Genomic DNA, 20,895 nt, shown 5'->3' with positions numbered 1-20,895 from the left:
TACTGTTATTTGTCAACTACCTACTTGAACTGAAGAAACAAAGCTCAGAGATGTAATTATTTCATGGGGGTATTTAGTAATACATCCAATTTGACGATATTATTTGAGTAGAATGTTAATGCACAAAGATTAATAAGAAGGGAATATACAGGGTGATTCAAAAAGAATACCACAACTTTAGGAATTTAAAACTCTGCAACGACAAAAGGCAGAGCTAAGCATGTCGGCGAATTAAGGGAGCTATAAAGTTTCATTTAGTTGTACATTTGTTCGCTTGCCATTTCAGCCAATAAAGTTTTTGGTCCCTTTTTCTTCGAAGGTGCTACTGTAACTGGACTACAGTATCTGGAGATGTTAGAGAATTGGCTGTTCCCTCAGCTCGAACAAGAAGCACAACAATTCATATTTCAGCAGGATGGAGCGCCACCACATTGGCACTTATCTGTCCGTAACTACCTGAACGTCAACTACCCGAGGCGATGGATCGGCAGCCAGGCAGCCCGTGACAGAGCACTTCATCACTGGCCTCCAAGAAGCCCTGATCTTACCCCCTGCGATTTTTTCGTATGGGGGTATGTTAAGGATATGGTGTTTCGGCCACCTCTCCCAGCCACCATTGATGATTTGAAACGAGAAATAACAGCAGCTATCCAAACTGTTACGCCTGATATGCTACAGAGAGTGTGGAACGAGTTGGAGTATCGGGTTGATATTGCTCGAGTGTCTGGAGGGGGCCATATTGAACATCTCTGAAATTGTTTTTAAGTGAAAAATAACCTTTTTAAATACTCTTTGTAATGATGTATAACAGAAGATTATATTATGTTTCTTTCATTAAATACACATTTTTAAAGTTGTGGTATTCTTTTTGAATCACCCTGTATTATCGTCCTATTTTTATTTATTTATTTAACCTGATCTAATTAGGGCCGTCAGACCCTCTCTTACGTCAGGCCAGGGTTTCAGACATACAGTACCATTTCAGGTCATGGTTTTCTAAGAAATAACAAATTTAAAATGACAGTTAGTATTAAAATAATTTGAGTGTTTGAAGTGGCAATGTAAGTAAATAATATTGACTATGAACTAATAAATTTAATACTGGCAGTATTCCTACTACTGGAGCTGCTGCTATTGACAGTGATATTATTAGTAATATTAATAATGATGATGACATAATAACAGGTGTTAATATTTACAAGGATCTTTGTAAGTAAATATGTTGGAGAACAAAGTAAGGGAGATATAAAAGACATTTACTTTGTATTGGAAGAAACCATAAAAAACCGGGTCGACTAAAATAGTGTCGCTGACTCACTGTTAAGGGGCTCCGGAAAGGCTCAAAATCATAAGTTCAATTTTTAATTTTTTGCGTTTTCTGAATCTGCAGACTATTACCTTTTAATAGATATATAATTTATTCAATTCCGAAGACTACAACTATTTTAAATTTTTTTTGAAATGTGTTCTACATGGGCGTGACCCACTGTGGCGCTGTTAAACTGCTGTCAAATGGTGTTATTATTAACGTCCGTGTTCATCAGGTACATTTTAGTGATGTGAGATAAAGTATGTGTTATGGCTAACCTGTGATGGTTCAATATATATCGCTGGTGTGATTGTCGATTGTTTCATGTTTACTTACTCTGTCGTTATCTCGAAAATATTCGTAATTAATTCTGTTTCTTGAGTCTCTGTTTTGTTGAAGTATAATAATGAGTAAAAGTAAAGTTATTAGAAATCCTCTGAAGGCTTTTAAGAAAAGGAGAAATGTTGGAAAGCCAAAGGTATTTAGAAATATGGGAATGAAGATAGGTTCTAACATGGTACGAGCGATGCTTGCTTTAGACAAGGAACGCCTTCGGGCTGCAGACAGGGCTGTAAAGAGTCTAGAAATACAAGCAAGAGTAAACAGGAGGAGGAACAAGAGGAAGCTGGAGGAGGAGTTTGCAGAGGATGAAGATAATCCATCCTATGGACCTGGAATGCACTAAAAACTTAATCCAATCTTTGTCGCTCGATTCCCAAAACTTTTATTTTCTCATACTAATTACATGTTTTCTAAGGATCTTCCAAACATATTTGTTTCAAACTTTCAGTAAATGTTACACAGTACCTTCTGCATAATTTAACACAGCCTTTTTTCCAAAAAACTGTATATTTTTGAATATATAAATAAAAAATTGCAAAAAAATGTTGTGAATTTTCATTACAATTGAAAAAAAATCATCTTTAATAACTGAACTAAAATTTTGTAAAATCCCTGTGTTAAGTTGTAGCCCATATTCCAATAAATAATCTGTAAAAAGTTCAACTTCCTACCTCAAATACTTTGTGATGAAAGATGTAATTTATAAGCGTTATTTTAACATTGCAAGTATAGGGCGTTCCGGAGTCCCTTAAATTATTTCTTGTCCAAATGGTTGACATTTATTCACAGTTTAAGGAGAAGCTTTGCCGTAACGTATTGTAAAATAGTATGTACATCACAGAATTTAAGTTTCCCAACAGAAACAAGTTGCTACAACATGTAACAACCTTATACAGACAATTAGTGTTGTAAGATGGGCATATGCAGTGAGTATTAAGTCATTGCAGTGTAAAATAAGATTATTATTAGCAATTAGCTTAAGAACACAAATGTGGAGGTCTTACATGCGAGAAGACAGAGTGCTAAGTCCAAAGAACATGATAAAGATGTTGCTTGATCACTAAACAAGATACGTGATACATTGAAGTATACTGTCTTAATGCCCATGTACAGAAGTTAACAATATTCTCATAATCGGTTTCCTGCAGCTCATGATGCAGAGATATGTGATGGGGATTGACCGTATGTCGATGGAGAATACGTAGGACATTTGCCTGACTCTTGCCTGACTCGTGCCACTTCCTCGTGGGATTGCACGGGAGCTAATTTGTGGATCATCTGCAACAGCGGAAAGAACATTAATTTCTCCGTCTCCTGTCGTCACTTATTTCCATCTGCTACGTTTTCTAGGTGATACACTACCACTTTCACGCATCTTGTTGAAGTAGTTGATAAATATGTGTCGAAGTGGTTGACGTGTATTGGGACATCTTGCCGCATACACCGTACAAGAATGCACTGTAGTCTTCCTACACTCTCCCATGAGCACGTCGGCTTTTTCTGCATTGGTAAAGTCGATCGTGACTCACGACCTGCTGCCTTGGACTGTCACACGCCAACTGACTGGCAAGTCCCAGTGCACTCAAGGGACACCGAGCGTACCTAGCAACAACGCAGGCTGAATGGCACAAGCAAGTGTCGGTGTGGAAACTTTTCAACAAACGATATCTCGTAAATGACTGGCACTATGCGTCTGCAACAAACACCACTAATTTCTACGTTACCCTCTTTTTTAGTTTGTTAATGCCAACAGCCCATAGTTCCATTTAGAAAAGGGTAAGTTTGTGCATAATACACTTTCAAAGTATTATTTCAATATGTTTATTGCTTAACAGTGGGAGCCTCTGACTACTAATCTGTTCTGTAAAAACCGCACTTCAATAGCACTTTCCATTTCCGTAATACTTGCGGTGCAAGTTTTAGGTGATTCTCACAGCATACCAGGTATTTGCAGCAGAAGATAATTTAATTTCTTAATCTTCTTTACAACATAACACGCTTATGATGAGCTATAGGAGCCTAGTATTCTTGATGGTATCTGCAGTTAGCTTTGGACCAAATATAATAATTCTGCATTCTAGGAATAACCGGACCATATGACCGTAAGTTAAAGTTGACAAAATTATAATTGTAGTGGCTCAGTCCGATGCAGTTATAACATTTTTATCGACTGTCCCCACTGCCCCGCCCCCCCCCCCCCCTCAAAGAAAATGGCCTACCGCGACAACCTTTGGAAGCAAATAGCCAAATGTTTAAGACTGTCATCCATTAATGAACACTGTGACGCTGATGAGTAGAGGTTTCCAGAAATAACTGCAACCAGTAGCCTTTTCAATTGCTTCAATTTTTGTCAGATGGGGCACACATTAATGTATGTTTTGTAGCATTATGGGGAGGGGGGGGAGGAAGTCGTGTAGAGTTATTGGCATGCATAGGTTTTTGCTGGGCATATATTACTCTGGAAAACCTAATTTATATTTTGCAGTTAAGTCAAAACCATAGCACAGCACGAACTTTGCCACAGGCAGCAACTCACAACGTGCTTCACAGAATGTAAACAAGTTACGTTTTCCAGAGTAACGTGTGCACCGTAAGCAATAGCGCCACACAGTATCGAATGACATATGTAGCAATATTTTATAATAATTCTTTTAAAGTCACCTGTTTGTGACACTATTAACATCTGTGCCAGCAGTAGCAGTATGAGCACAACTACAGTATAGTCTTTAATTTTTGTAGATACAATAAACTTCCCATTAGCATGGTTCAGTTTTTATGTAGCAATACCTAACACACTAGAGAGAAGAAACACATACCTTAGGCATACCTTGACGTGCTACACCTTACAGTCCATCTGCCTGGCAGGCAGAGACCAAACCTGACACTCTCGCTAGCGAGAATGTTTCGCCCTTAAAACTCAGTTTATGTGCTTCAATACTACATGCTATCTGCCTTCTACGTAATGTAACAAAGCAAGTTTGCTGCAGAGTTCAATACCCAGTTTTTCTCATGTCTGCCTTAATTATCTCCTCCAGTTTACAAAAATGTTAATTTGGACTTTCCATCGTAAACCTCTGTTTTAGTAACCACCATAAAGAATGAATTCAAAACAGTGAATAAATGTACAAATGAAACAGCGTTATTTCGTTTTGCAGTAGTGAGGACGACTTATTTTCCATCTATTTTCTAATATACAGGACGAAGCGAAATTCGCGCACTCGGGCTTCGCAGCGCGACTCCTCACATGACACTACTACTATTACTACTACTACGTGATCAGGCCCAGTGGACCGCACGCATCTACAAGTTTCCTCCTCCACTGTATTCTGTCCATTGCTGCTATCCGCCATCCGTCCACATCTATTGACATTTGTTTTAAATCTTCATGGAGTCCATCCCTCCAACGCTTCTTGGGTCTCCCTGGCGGTCTCTTTCCTGTAGGTGCGAAATCCAGGAGCTTCCGAGGCCATCTGTGATCCTCCATCCGGGCCACATGGTCGGCCCACTGCATTCGTTTGGCTTTGACAGTTCCTGTTATGTTGGGCTGCTGGTATAGTTCCTCAAGAACTTGATTGTATCTGATCCTCCATTCCCCTGTATCTGCATCCAGAACCGGACCGAAGATCTTCCGAGGCACTTTTCTCTCAAAGACAAGGAGCTTATGGAAGTCCTGTTTCCGGATACTCCATGTCTCACAGCCATGTAGAACAACAGGCTGGATCAGGGTTTTGTACAGTCGAATCTTGAACTGTCTGGAGAGAGATTTGGACCGAAGCAGTTGTGCTAGGCTGTGGTAAGATCGGTTTCCTGCTTGTATTCTGCCATTGATCTCTGCTTCACGTGACGAGTTTTCAGTGAAAAGTGCCCCTAGGTATTTGAATTCTTGCACTCTCTTGTAGGAATGGTCCCCAACCTGCAGTGATTGTAGATGATCAGCAGTCTGACAATGACCACGCGTCATAACGAGGTACTCTGATTTAGCTTCGTTTATGTTCAGCCCAAATTTGCTGGCAGCCTCCTTTAGTGCTTTGGTCATTTGCTCCAACTCCTCTTCCGATCTAGAGAGTAAACAGATGTCGTCTGCATAGGCTAAGTATGCCAGTCTCTTTCCTTCGATTTCAATCCCTTCGTTCTCTTGGAAGGTCTCGCGTATGATCTTCTCGAGGGCAAAGTTGAACAGGATAGGGGACAAACTATCTCCTTGCCTGAGTCCTGTCACAATTTCAAATTCCTCAGTTACGCGATTTCCCATCTTCACCTTTGCATGTGTCTCGTTCAGACAGATCTTTATCAGATTGATGAGTTTCTCTGCTATGCCAAACTCCCTTAAACAGTTGAGCAGGCTCTTACGATGTATGCAATCATAGGCCTTCTTAAAATCAACGAATAAAATATGCAAATCTTTACCATATTCACCCAGTTTCTCAGTGAGCTGCCGGAAACTGAAGATGTGATCTACTGTTGACCGTCCTGGCCGGAAACCTCCCTGCTACTCCCCAATCACCGATTCTGCCACTGGCTGAATTCTGTGTATGAGGCAATTGGACAGGATCTTATAGCAGACGTTAAGCAGGGCGATTCCTCGATAGTTGTCGCATTTCAGTTTGTCGCTCTTCTTATGTATTGGACAAATCAGAGCGGTTTTTCATTCTCCTGGTAGTTCTTCTTTGGTCCATATTGCCTGTATCAGTCGGTGTATTTTTTTCTGCAAGTTTCTCTCCTCCTGCCAGGATCATTTCAGCCTGTATTCCATCTTCACCTGGACTCTTATTCTGTTTAAGGTGTCTGATTCTGGTTTTTATCTCATCCAGGGTAGGTGGGGGATAGTCTGCATCGGCTGTAATTGGGTACTGGAAATCAAACTGCAGTTCGGGTTCATCACAATTTAGCAGCTGTCGAAAGTACTCTTTCCATCTCTCAGCTATGTCCCTATCGTTCGTCAGGATCTTATCACGGGAATCTTTGACAAATTTCTGCTTGGCCTGGTGACCTTTGCAGAGGTACTTCACCCTCAGAAACATTTCCCTCGTCTTTTGTCCTCTGAAGTCTGTTTCTGCTTCAGTGATGATATTCCTTACGCATTTCCTCTTTGCTCTTCTCAGAATTGCTTGTGTAGTCTTTCGGACCTCCTCACATGACAGCGAAAAAAAATGTCTCTCACAAAATTTCGTCTGGCGAGTACATCCGGCAGAAAAAGGACGTTAAAGAGTGGCAATCTGGCAACGCTGTAACCACATGTGGGGTAACTACCTCTGTATGCGGGTATTAGACGTGCTGCACAGTTGCTGCAGTGGAAAGAGTTTTGAGTTATCATGCAAGAGATCGATGGTTCGATCCTGGGTTGAGGCATATGTTCTGGTCCTCGGTGCGTCTGATTACCGGGCTGGTGTTGCTGTTCGTGAATGTGCTGCTAGATATCCTCGTCAGCGCCCTCCAGATAAAAATGTGTTTCGTCGTCTGGAGTTGAGCCTTCACGAATCAGGTTCTCTCCCTCCACCATCGCGTGACAGAGGTCGTCCACGGACTAGACATACTCCAGCTACTGAGTAAGCTATTCTGCAGGTCATACACCAAGAACCTCAGCGAAGTACACACAGCGTAGCAAGGCAGTTGCGTGTCTTGCATTGCACGTTCAGTGACGTACTGCACGGGCATGAGCTGCACCCCTATCATTATGATTTCACGCAACACATGCATCCTAAAGATCGCCATCAGCGGATGCAATTCTGTGAATGGTTCCAACAACAACAGGAAGCCAACAATGACTTCGTTAACACCGTGTTTACCTCACATAAATCGCCCGGATTTCTTCTTGTGGGGATACCTGAAGGAGCACGTGTACTCTACTCCTCTGACGAATGTGGAAGAATTCGTAGCGTGTATTCATGCAGCTTTGCTGCGAATGGTCCAGAGCTGTATGATCCGGCAGGTTGCACTATATTTGGGCGTGCAGGGAGGACACTTTGAGCATTTGTTGATCTGAGGACGTCATTAGTTGCTAATATGCAACATCTGAGCGCTCATATTATATGTAACTGAAATGACAAGTATATGTTGTGTTATTGTACTGTGCTGTCATCTTTAGCATCTCCAAACTGACATTGTTTTGTAGTTACTCTGTCCTATGACAAGTCATTTGCTTCAACTCGTTATTTCGTATTTGTCACCGTTACAAAATGTTGTAAATTTAGGAAACATTTGACCCAAGAATCGGCGTGTATTACAGTGTGAAATGTCAGAAGGAAATTAGCAAACAAGAAAATGCGCCCCAACCCAGGATCGAACCATCGACTTCCTGCATGCTAACCCAAAACGCTATCCACTGCACCAACTGCACAGCACATGTGCTGTCTAAGGTATTTACCACGCACGTGGTTAAAGTGTTGCCAGATTGCCACTCTTTAAAGTCCTTTTTCTGTCGGATGTACTCGCAGAACGAAATTTTGTGAATGACATTTTTTATCGCTGGCATGTGAGGAGTCGCACTGCGAAACACGAGTACGAGAATTCCGCTTCAGCCTGTATACTCCTGAAGAATTTCAACTGGACTGTAATATTCTATTTTTATGCTCCTGTTTACCATTCATAGTACATAGGTCCCAGATGCAACTTCCTATGCAGGTGTAGGTTTGTTGAATGGAAGTGTGGAGGTGTGGTCTTGTGGTGCGCCGAGGCACTAAGGAGACAATAATTCCTTCATGTACGAGTCCACAGCCTCAGAGCATTGTCTAAATGATGGAATCTTTTTAACCACTGAACACTGTCATTTTTCATCCTTTAATGCACTATGCATATATATTACATTACTGGCCAGTTTTGACTTAAGGTCAGTATCGAATGTCTGCAGGTAATACCAAAATTATTCTAAACAAGTAAGACATATTAGTGGATAACATTACACTTGCGCATTACTGTTGTTTGTTTAAATTACTTATATTATATTTCCGATGTATGTGTCACATTTAAAAATGCTTTTCCTTGTTGTGTGGGAACAGACACATTTTCACACACACACACACACATGTCAAATGTTGCAGACATAGTCTTCCACATACCAACCAGCTTATAACAACAACTTTCACAACACGTCACATAGGCAAAAACCTTACTAACAGGTAGTTTACCAGCAGATTCGTTTATCAGCATACTGTGTAGTTTTTCGCACTCATACATGCACGTAGCCGTTACAAATTGCAGGAAACATGTATCGACCAAAGATTATGCTAAGACAACAGCTACACTCATGTGATAACATTCTTGCGTACATGTCGTTAATTCTTATTAAACTTCTTACATGATGGATTTTGACAATAATTATAATCACTATAAACATAACCAAACTTCCGTTATAGCTGCAGTGACACGGTGCTCTCTTACTACATGCTTTTAAATGTAGCCTCAGTTTTGTATGGCACTCCTGAAAAAAGCCTCTGTGCTTGTTGTCATTACACAAATCTGTGTGTGCAAAATGACTATCCTTAGCATGCTCTTTGGTTGACACATGTTTCCCACGATTTGTAACAGTTAGGTTTATGTATGAGTGTGGAAAATACACAGTATGCTGCTAATCGAAAGTGCTAGTAAGCTTCCTGTTAGTAAGGTATTTGCCTATATGATGTTTTGTGAATATTGTCCTTGAAAGCTGACTGGTATGTGTGAGGCCACATCTGCAACATTCGTCACGTCTATGTGTGGGAATATGTCTGTCCACACATAACACGAAAGAAACGTTTTTAAATGAGACACACGCATCACAAATATAATATAACTAATTTAAACAACAACTGTAATGAGCACGTGTAATGTTATCCTCTAACATGTGTTACCTTTTTGCTATACTTTTGGTATAATGTACACACACTTTATAATGATTTAAGGCCGAAACTGACCATTAATGTACTTTGCATGCGTGGCTAATTAAATGATTAAAACTGATAGTGTATGGTGGTTAAAGCGGTTCCATCATTTAGATGCACTGATGAGACGTTTAATTAATGGCTCTGTCTTTTTACCAGTGCGGCTGTGCTTAGCCTGAGTTGTATGAGGTTCCAAGCAGCAAGTCAGAGCCCTGCAAGGAATTGCTGACGCGCCCCTGGCGTCGTCTGAGTTCCGTAACACAGATCCGTTGTAGGAGGGTGTAGCGGTCAGTCGTTCACTACAGCCTAAAATGGCTGTGGCCGTCTGTTGGAGCAGCAGCAATTTCGTTGAATCAAGTTGCACTCAGGTTTGGCCCAAGAAATCAATATGCCCCTGCTGCCAGTTGTCGAGATACCGTGTAGGCGGAAGACCCAACAATGACACGAAGGAGAGCACTTGTACTGCCCAGATGTGGCGCCCTTCTCCCAAGTTGAACAGCTCACAGATGGACAGATCGATTCTTCATTCACGGAAGATCTGCACAGCCCTCATTTTCAGGCAATTACGGGTGCAGCTGGCACGAATGCAGCTTGCAGAGTTGAAGTTCCCTCCACAACTAGATGACTGCAGACACATAGCAATATACTCCCAGCTGGCGGTGGCTGGTAACACTTTGTTGTATAGTGGCTGGCAGGCTCCTACAGTATGCAGAACAGATAAAGCAACAACACCATGGTGGCAGATATGAGAGAAATTTCTCGTAAGTAACTGTGTAAGAATCTGCATAATCTTACACAGTTCCAGTGGTGAAGCTAATGGATTAATTGTGGGTAGTCTTACTTAATATCTTTCTATACAAGAGATCCCTGCGCCTACTCATCATGATAGCAAAGTTATCAATCATGTTATCTTAGTAAGTTGTTTAACCAGATTTTTTTTCTTTGGCAAATGTGCAGAAAGTACTTAACTTGTCATTTATCACTGAATTGCAAAGGCAGTTTTTAGCTCTCTTAAGGGTGATCATACATCTTTCAGAAGAAGGTGAGGTGACAGGGAATAAAATAATCAGTTTGATAAGCATTGTTACTTCGTTACAAATCTTTTGAAGATCATCCTCCATTATGAATTTAAGAAGTTCTGCAAGTGGTAAATATTTATGTTTGTCAATACAAATGTCTCCTAACTAATTTTCCAGTCGTTCTTTTTTGAAGAATGGGTAATTTGGGAGAACGCCATTCGGTTTCATTGATGGTAAATTTGATTTACAATTTCAAAAATGAGTCCTATGAAGCCACTCTGTAAACTGAATATTCTGAAGGTCTCCAAAACGCATTTCCATTTGCAGTGTAATTTTATGTAAGGTGTCATAAGTTAACGTCTGAATGTACTGGGAGCTGCGCTCGTTACTATTATTTCACAGTGAAATTTCTTGTTGCAGCTTTCAGTACAAGAGGTCATAGTTTCTTCTGACTTCATACCCTATGACCAACTGATGATCTTCTTGATTTCAGAATTACACATACTAACATCACAGGCAATTTTGTGTTGAAGTAGTGTATAGAGATAATCAATGCATTTCCTTGTAAAGGCAAAGCAGAAAAAGAAACTGAGTTTGTGAAGAATTCGAAACAATCCAGCAGTAGTGTTAAAAGACTCTGCGTCACAATCTTCATCATTTGTGATGATATTTTGCAAAATGTCCTTCAACTCATGGTATTTAAAACATATTGTCTGAACAGCTTGTGAACTGAAAAAAATCATCAAGTACATATTTGAAGCAATCTGATTTCTTTATTTTCTAAGCGTTATTACTCTTTGAGAACTTGCTGAAAATGAGTGGAATGATACAAGATTGTAATTGAAAAGACTAACTGCTTTGATATTTTTAGAACGTTGTAACACCACTTGATTAAATTCATGAACGTAACAGGACAAAACTATAACTAGTGAATAATTTTGTTTAGCAAAATGTTGCGCATCTCCATGTATACCTGTTATTACTGGAGCCCCCTCATATGTATGGCTCACTATTTTGTCATTAACTCTCCAAAAATCAAGTGCACAGGGTACACTTTCTGATAAATCTTCAGCAATTTTGTCTCTAGAAACATTGTGAAAATCTATCTGTGGGGCCGTCTTGTGTACAAAATCTGAGAATAATACTAATTTGTGACTTACAACAAACATCTAGAGTTTCTCTGCTTGCACTCCAACAAATTCACATGTCTCTTCTTCAGTGCAATCGTTAATGACATCAGTAATCGACTACGTTAAATATTTTGACTTGTGTTTGATGTTACATTGAACCCAGAAGTGGTCTGCATGTGATCATCAATAACCTGTTCCTGTCTAGACAAAAGTTCCAATAATTCAAAGTAATTCTCATTGTTGTCGGAACTTTCATCTTCAGCCTCGGAAGAGATGGTTCACTGCTTGGTTTCCATTTGATTATATGGTTCCTCATTAATATGCTTTCAGCGTTTACAGGGAAAAGGTACAATCACTAAATATATTCAGTGGGTAATCGAACTGAGTTAGCTTTGTTTCAGAAGCTACGACAATTGATTTTATGTGATTTAACAATCCGCAACCGTCTTAGCTACTCTTTAAGACTGACAATGAACCAAACACATTTGTAAATCAAAATGAAGTAAAATGAACATCAACATCTATATTATTACTTTGGAATTCACGTTTCAGTGATTGGTAGAGGATGCATAGAACCACTTTCAGAACATTTCTTCACTGTTCCATTCTCGAATCACACATGAGAATAATGAAGACATTGAACCTTCCTTGCGAGCTCTGATTTCTCTTATTATGATGGTTGTTTCTCCATATGTAAGTGGGAGTCAACGAAATATTTTCGTATGCAGACAAGAATGTTGTAAATTTCGTGAAATAGGTCTCGCAGGTAGTTTTAATTTGTGTAGGACGTTTTCAAACTAGTTTGTTATTTCTCCTCTTGGTTGTCTACAGGGCACATTACAGATCTGCTTCATCCCATAGGGCGAGTTCGAAGGAAGTTGTTTGTCGAACTGCCACTGTCAATATTCCAATAATTATGTTTCAAACTTGTCTTTGCTGATATTTTGAAAAGATATTTCTATAGCCAGTACTGATGTGTAAGTGTAGATCCTTTGAGCTGTCTCTCTGAGACGTTAAGTGGAGGCTTTTCGATTACAAGTTTCCAGGCAACTACTCAATCAGTGTGTTGGCATTTGAGAAATGATGCTTGCGAATAGATCTGCACACTAATTGCAGTTGTAAAGGCAGGTCTCAAAGACGATCGCTAAGTGAAAGAATGCTGTGGCTGAGTCTGTAAAATGTACATGTTCATGACCCACAAACTAAACTGATTTACACAACCTGGTGACTTATGCATATTCAAATCTTTTGAATGAAAACATCATTCAGCTAACTCTAATTTCTACCAGTTACTCTCTTTTGGTATCTGGCTATTATGTTGACATTAAGGGGCCTCCATTTTCATCACACGGTGTTCGACTAGATATTGATCGCTATTACACTTTAATAGCATTGCTAGGATCTTTTGGTGATTTTCAAAGTCATTGATGTCCGTTGATTCATACTATGTCTACTGTTCGATGAGTTACGTGATTTCTATAAACAAAAGCTGCTAATTTAACTTCCTTGTTCTTATATAAGTCAAACAGCGTTAAACATTGATTATTTGGGCCATGAATCTATATGTAACAATTCACAGTTTCATTAAATCAGGGCTTAATGATTCTACTTGCAATATTACTTCAATTATTAATACAGTAAGCACCTTACAAGCTGCTATATGGCATTATTTCGCTGGTCTCTCACAATCATTTAATTGTAACCGCACTCTTGGTTATGCTTTAGCAACTACGGTCATTCTTAGCAAATGCATTAGCCTGGCCAGGAAATCTCTGCCTGAGTCGGTATTCCTTAGTTTTTCATCGTCAATAAAAAAGTGAAAGCATCAGGAACTAGTTACAAACTTTATTTAAGTCTTAATAATTTGTAAAAAGTGTATACTTAATTTTAATGACTCCAGTTTACATCATCGTCTATGGCAGGGTTGGACCATAATTTTGGGTCCACTTTGTGGGAGTAGAGGATAGCGGAGGGCTGCACCTTTTAAAATGATTGCATGCATTAGTTAACTTCGCATATCAGAAAATGTGTAAATTGTTACGTAAATCTACTGACTGTCTTGGTGGGCCACACATAAACCACCTGATCCAGGGGAACAGCCATGAAGATGAATGCAGATATCAGTAGCTTAAGGTGAGGTATTGTACCTGTCAATAGTAAACTTCTTGAAATAAAATGGAACTTCTGTTGGAAACTTGATATTTGCCAGTTCTTCATTCCACTACGTTTTGAGAAATCAGCCTTTTCCTCGTGGTTCGCCTGCTTATGCATTTGATGCATATATTGAACACACTTTCTCCTCCCCCTCTCTGCGTCCACTTCTTCCTTCCTCAGTGAAACCCTCTCAGGGATTTGAAAATCATTTATATGACCATGACAGCATTCGTTTTGAAAAATTAATACCTTTTACTTTCGAACTTCCAACATTATATGAGACATAAACAAACATTGAATATGGCTATTCACCAGTGTACCCAAAATATTATTCATCCTCTAAAAACCAGCATAAAAGAAAGTCTCAGAACTATGTTTCAGCAAATTTGGAAGAAGTCATACAACAACTGGCAGTTGGTTTGCAGCCAACACACTCCAGTCTCATTCCTCAAACTGATGCACCTATCATATATCTGATGAACCTCATTAACGAAATGTTTCCTCTACCAACTGGAATTAGAGACGAAAAAAGAAAAGATTTAACGCTCCTTTTGATGAATTTAATGCCTGTTTCTGTTTTCCTAAAAGATAAAATACTTATGAATGCACACTTCACTTAATACCTCACCAACACCGTTCCTTCAAACATTTCGCTCTACAACTACTAATAACCTTGTAGTGATGAGATTAGTGCAAAAATGGAAAGATGGGGGATTATCAAGGACTGAAGATGCCACTGTAATAACCGTTAAGTGGCATCGGCCCAAAAAAAAAAAATTGAAAGGAAGGAATGGAGGAGTTAAACTGGTTCTTGATTCCAAGCAGTCAAGTGAGAGCTTAGTCAAGAAGTTAGATTAGTAGGAAAATATTGATCAACTGTTATATAAATTTCAAAATATTGAATTACTGTCCAGTGTGGACTTGACAGCAGGTTTCCACAACACAATCATACCTTCTGACTTTAGAAAGTACAATGGTATGTGTTAACAATACTGTATTGTTCCATTTGGTCTGAAAATCTCTGTCACATACGGAAAGATCTGTATGAATATCTGTAGCTACGATAGCAGGTCATTGCTAAGAAGAGATGGGATGGCTTAAAAGGGAACAAATATGTAGAAGAGCTATAGAAAGGAAGGAGTATTGGCCAAATTGGTAGAGACGCGGTGGCAGACATGACAGAGCACTTGAAAATCGAAATCGAAATAAGTCACACGGAGAAGACGAAATTCCCTCAGAGTGATTTAGATACTTAGGTGATACAACTATGAGAAAACTACTGTGCCTGATATGTAAGACATATGAGACAAAATTTCTTGATAGTTGAAGAAGAATGCAATGACCCCTACTGCAAAGAATACTGGAGCTGACTCGTGTCAATACAACTTCATCAATACAAGAGGTTATTGTTGTGAAATACTAACTCGAGTTCTGGGTAAAAGAATGGAGACAGTGGTAGCATCATACCTTCTGGAAGATCAGTTTGGGTTCTGGAAAATTGTAGGAACAGGCAAGCGATGCTGGCGTAACGAATTTCCATTATTCCACCAGCACCACAGTCCTAGCGTCTAGTTGCTCTTGGTTGAAACTATAATGTTCCTGTAACACCCTCATGTGATCATGAGCCTACAGGACTCAGAAACTTATTAATAGTGCATTAAATACGTATCAGATTCAAAAAGCTCCTAGTCGCACAATGAACCTATGTAAACAGCCAGTTTAATCCTATTTCAGTTCCCCTATACAAACAGGAGACAATAAGTATCTACATTTTATGAGACAATGGGACGTAAATAATGTGTATCGGAAAATGTACTTGGGGCACACAACTTTTATTGACCACGAAATCATAAGGAATGAAGGGAAAAATTCTACTGGTTCCTCGTCCGCCTTGAGTAGTTACATTTTCTTTTTTGTCAATGCAGGAAGTGGTTGTTAGGAAACAAAACATTTGAGAATTTGTTGATATGGTAGTAGATGCTAACCCGCGAATTATTTTATGAATGTAGAATTTAATATTTCGGCCTCCTGTCGTAAACTTAAGTCCATAATCTACGAGAGACTACATACCAGGTTTGTAACTTTATCCTGACTTTACATAAAATCAGAACTTCCTACGCTTTTATAAAAGGTGTTTCATCAAAATTTGACGGTGAAAAATTGTAGGTGTCACTTGTAGCCCTGTCTCCGAGTTCCATGAGTTGTGTCTGCGAGATTCCCAACGTTATCTTCCGTATTCAGTTCGCAAGCACTTCAGTTTTCGCAAAACTTTCCGAATTGTCCGTGAAACAAATACGAATCTTTGCCTCGTGCTACTACCAAACATGATACGTATATATCTGGAATTCCTTCTGTATTGGTATTGTTCTTCACGATTGGTTGAACACCAGTATTCGTTTCTTCTTGTGTTTATTCAGAGCCCAATGTAATACGGTTTAATTTGATGCGTAAGTATTCCATGTTTGTCAAATTAGAAGTCATTTTCATGTCTAAGTGTAACGTTAGCAATTGCCTATTAGTTGTACAGCTCGAAGCATTGTTGGCAAAAATTTCTTGTTTCTTGATCATAATCGTTATAGTAGCATTACTGTCTTTAATCATGGTCTGTTAGATGACACTGTCAAAAATACCATGTGCATTTCCAAATAGGAAATTTAAAATATTATCGTTGCAGTTTTCTGGTAGACTAGTCGTTTAAGGCATTTTGTACCCTATTGTATTCGTAATTACTTGAAAAGTATGTTTGTCTTGAGCACAATAATGTGTTCGTGCTGTCCCCAATCGATACTAAGTAAACTGAAGTCCCTGCTGTAGGGTCAATTTAGGTTGTCTTTGAAAGACCCAGCAATTCATGGGTTGTGTCAGGGGTTCAAAGTGGCTTGTTCTTTATGTGTCACAATTTTATTTTGTAAGAAGAAACGCTCTGAGAAAAAAAAATCCCGTTTTGTACAATTACAATGTACAGTATTTTGTGGGAGTATTTCCGCAAACAACTGAAGTTCATTACTGATAATATGTTAGTACGTACGAAACCCAACGACAGATTATCGCAAGATTTATCTTTTGCTGATTGCCATTTGATGTCAGAATTTCTTTCATGTCTAATTAAGGAAATTAAACTGAATAAGTGTAGTATTCTTCAGTAATAACGATGGCGTTTCAGTCGACGTAACAAGCGTTTCTTTTTTATGTTTGTCCTCTTGTGAGCGCAAATTAAGTCGACAAACACTCATTACGGAAAGTAATTGATGCATTGTATTCCTGTAAAGGCGGAAATAACCTTCAAACAAGGTTTTTTTGTTTGGCTGTTAATTTTAAAGCCCGGTTGTCAAAGCGGCTGGAGAAAATAACTTTCGTAACCTTCTAGCACTTCCTCACATTGTACGATTTTTTTTTAGTATGTTTTCTCTGTCACACAGAGTGAAAATACAGAACGTTTCTTGTAACACTTGGAAGATTCGATAGGCTATCATATACTAGCATCGCGATTTTTCGGCATAACTCCACTATTCCCAGAAGTTCTCAGTGAATTTAGCTACCTGTTAAGGTATATGCAAACATACAATCTTGTTCTCGAAGGCCTTTCAGGCATTATGTCAACGTCACGAAATAAAAATTTGAAAGATTTTTGTTCTTCAGCATCGAACGAAAGTGGCTTAATTTCACGCCTGGTAAATTTGGTACTCAATTTCGTAAGTATTTCATACGGCCAATGGTCGTTTCACTTTATTGTACCATACTATCCTTGGTTTGCTAAGAGAACAATGATCGTTATACTGCTCAATACCTGTACATGATGCCATGCAGAAAATTTTAACCGCTTAAATAATACAAACATCAAATATTCTTACAGACTGTAAGAGGTAAAATCGTGACATCATTCATCGTGTGCATTTGCACCAGAGAGAATATTCCATACGTTCTTCACGAAATATTAACAACGTATCTTCGTATGTCATAAAGGGACTAATGACCAAGTAGTTTGATCCCTTTTATCATAGTTTGGTCCGTTTAGTCATCCAACCAACTATCATCTACCACAACGCAGACGGAGACTGAAAATCCAAGTGGTAACGAAGATGCCAATGAATTTATAACATGTGCTGACATGTTACTGCGTTTTAGTGGACATGTTGCAAACGATGAATCATCATGAATGAGATTTTCACTCTGCAGCGTAGTGTGCGCTGATACGAAACTTCCTGGTAGATTAAAACTGTGTGCCTGACCGAGACTCGAACTCGGGACCTTTGCCTTTCACGGGCAAGTGGTCTATCAGCTGAGCTACCCACGCACGACTCACGCCGCGTCCTCACAGCTTTACTTCTGCCAGTACCTCGTCTCCTACCTTCCAAACTTTACAGAAGCTCTCCTGTGAACCTTGCAGAACTAGCACTCCTGAAAGAAAGGATATTGCGGAGACATGGCTTAGCCACAGCCTGGGGGATGTTTCCAGAAAGAGATTTTCACTCTGCAGCGGAGTGTGCGCTGATATGAAACTTCCTGGTAGATTAAAGCTGTGAGGACGGAGCGTGAGTCGTGCTTGGGTAGCTCAGTTGGTAGAGCACTTGTCCGTGGAAGGCAAAGGTCCCGAGTTCGAGTCTCGGTGCGGCACACAGTTTTAATCTACCAGGAAGTTTCGATGCATCATCATATTTACAAGTTGGTCATAACTGTCAACTCTTTGTAGTACTGACATACAAACGTACACAACTGCTCAGTGTTCTGTATTCTGATACTTTTCCTGTCGGTTAGCGAACATGTTTTCTCCACCTAACCCATTCCTATTTCTTGTTCCTGAGGATGTACGAACAGTGTCGAAACGTTTATAGACACGATGGTAGCTCTCGAATAGGAGAAACCGATAGTTGCAGCCAGGATTAAATGTGATAAGACCCATGTCCTTGCAGATACCAGCTGGTATAATGTACTGTCACAGGGGAAATGAAAACTTCCACACACGCCAAGCGAGAGGGGTGGGACAGTGGTTAGCACACTGGTCTCGCATTCGGGAGGGCGACGGGTCAAATCCGTGTCCAACAACCCAGATTTATATTTTCCGTGGTTTCTCTACGTCGTTTAGGCAAATGCCGGGATGATTCCTTCGAAGGGCACTGTCTGTTTCCTACCCCCTCCCCCCCTTTCCTTAATCCCAGGTTGCGCTCTGTATCTAATGACTTCTTTGTCGACTGGACGTTAAGCTTTAATCTTCCTCCCTTTTTTCAGACACGGCAATAATTTCAATGGATATCAGGAAGAAGTTTATGTTAGTTGTATCTGGCTACCAATACCTAAGAAGTAGTGTATCGTTCTTCCACCTTCCTAAGGAAACGGTTGTGTGCGATTGTAACGAAGAGCGGCCAGCTGCACTCGAAATTAAAAAGCAAGTGGCTCCAGTGCCCCAGCGGAATTATTCCTCGACCAAATAACCACTCTTCAACCCCTCCACCTCCCTACAATATCCCCCATACACAGTTACGATTAATCGGGTTCAACATGAATGTCCATTTCCCAAGACTTAATATTCAGGAAAATTTTAATAATTGAAATTTTTATTACTTTGCCACTTTTACAAGGTTGAATGCTTATAAATTGCGTATTTCGCTGTGTGCCTACTGACATTTTTATAATACCTTGCGTACTTATCCATAAAAGACTTCAATCCATGTGATGTGTAAGGAAATTAATCAACTGTTAAAGGGACAGAATCAGTATGATCTGCCCAGTAATTGTAGGTTGAAAAGTACAAATGTGTTAAAGGTATTTGGAAAATACATTTACGAACTTATTGCGGTTAGCTAACCTTTATAGAGAACTGCACGTATCTTTGAATAGAATGGACAGTAATTTAGTTAATATTCATGAAGGAAAATGCTGTGTTTAACGATCCATTAAAAAGAGTTCAGAAATAAGAGCATGTAAGCATTTATTACTGTAGAATGAAAGTAACTATGCTATGAACTCGTAGTATTGTTACCTCCAGAATAAGCTGGCTGCAGACGGCCTTGCCGCAGTAGTAACACTGGTTCCCGTCAGATCACCTAAGCTAAGCGATGTCGGGCTGCCTAGTACTTATATGGGCGACCTTCCGAATCTGCCGAACGCCGTTGGTAAGCGGGGTGCACTTAGCCCTTGTGAGACCAGTTGCGGAGCTACTTGACTGAGAAGCAGCAGCTCTGGTCGCGAAAGCTGACAGCGATGTGCTGACCACGTGCCTCTCCATATCTGCGTCCAGTGACACCTATTGCCTGAGGATGAAACGGCGGTCGGTCGGTACCGTTGGGACTTCGGAGACCTGTTCGGACTGAGACTGAGTTTTGAGAATAAGTTGGCTAATATTGACAATATTTGGTCTTATACTAATGTAACAAGAGTTTTCCCAAAATATTATAATATTGTATTAATATGTATATCTCTTTCCCGTTATCTGTTTAGTTAGGTTATCATATTTCCGGTGTAAAGTATTGAAGAATTTTTTTCATTATAAAGACTAATTTGGCCATTTTTGTACGGTGATACACTTTTCGTGGATACGAAATACACGGAAGAGCCAAAGAAACTGGGACACCTGCCTAATAACGTGTAGGACAGCCGCAAGCACGCCGTAGTGCCGCAATACGACGTGGCATCGATTAGACAATGTTTGAACTGACGCCATGAATTCTAAAGGGTTGTCCATTAACCCGTAAGAGTTTCAGCTAGCGGAGCTTGTAGGAGTGTGAAAGAGTTGCATCTTAAAAAAACACGAATATGTTGTCAGGTCAAAAATTTTGGCAAAGTTTTTAAAGGTGCTGAGGATGGTCGAATGAGGCAGCTTCTACTCCTCTTTTCAGTCGGTCTTTTAAAACAAGAGTATATTAGCCTCTTTTGTGCTCCGAAAAGAGCATTTTTTCTGTTGGTTATTTATTATCTGATACTGCATAGATTCCGTATCACAGAGCTAACACGTGATCCTCTAAACATTACGTATATTACACTTCACAAGAAAAGCAACTGTAAGGAGCATGCTTGGCTCTTGTTTATCATCAATAATACCCTCCTACGGAGAAGCGGAAAACACGAGATTTCCACATAAATTGCATGGA

Source organism: Schistocerca nitens, chromosome 2, assembly GCF_023898315.1.
Source record: "Schistocerca nitens isolate TAMUIC-IGC-003100 chromosome 2, iqSchNite1.1, whole genome shotgun sequence".
NCBI classification, from domain to species: domain Eukaryota; kingdom Metazoa; phylum Arthropoda; class Insecta; order Orthoptera; family Acrididae; genus Schistocerca; species Schistocerca nitens.
Note: the sequence above shows the minus strand (reverse complement) of the source record.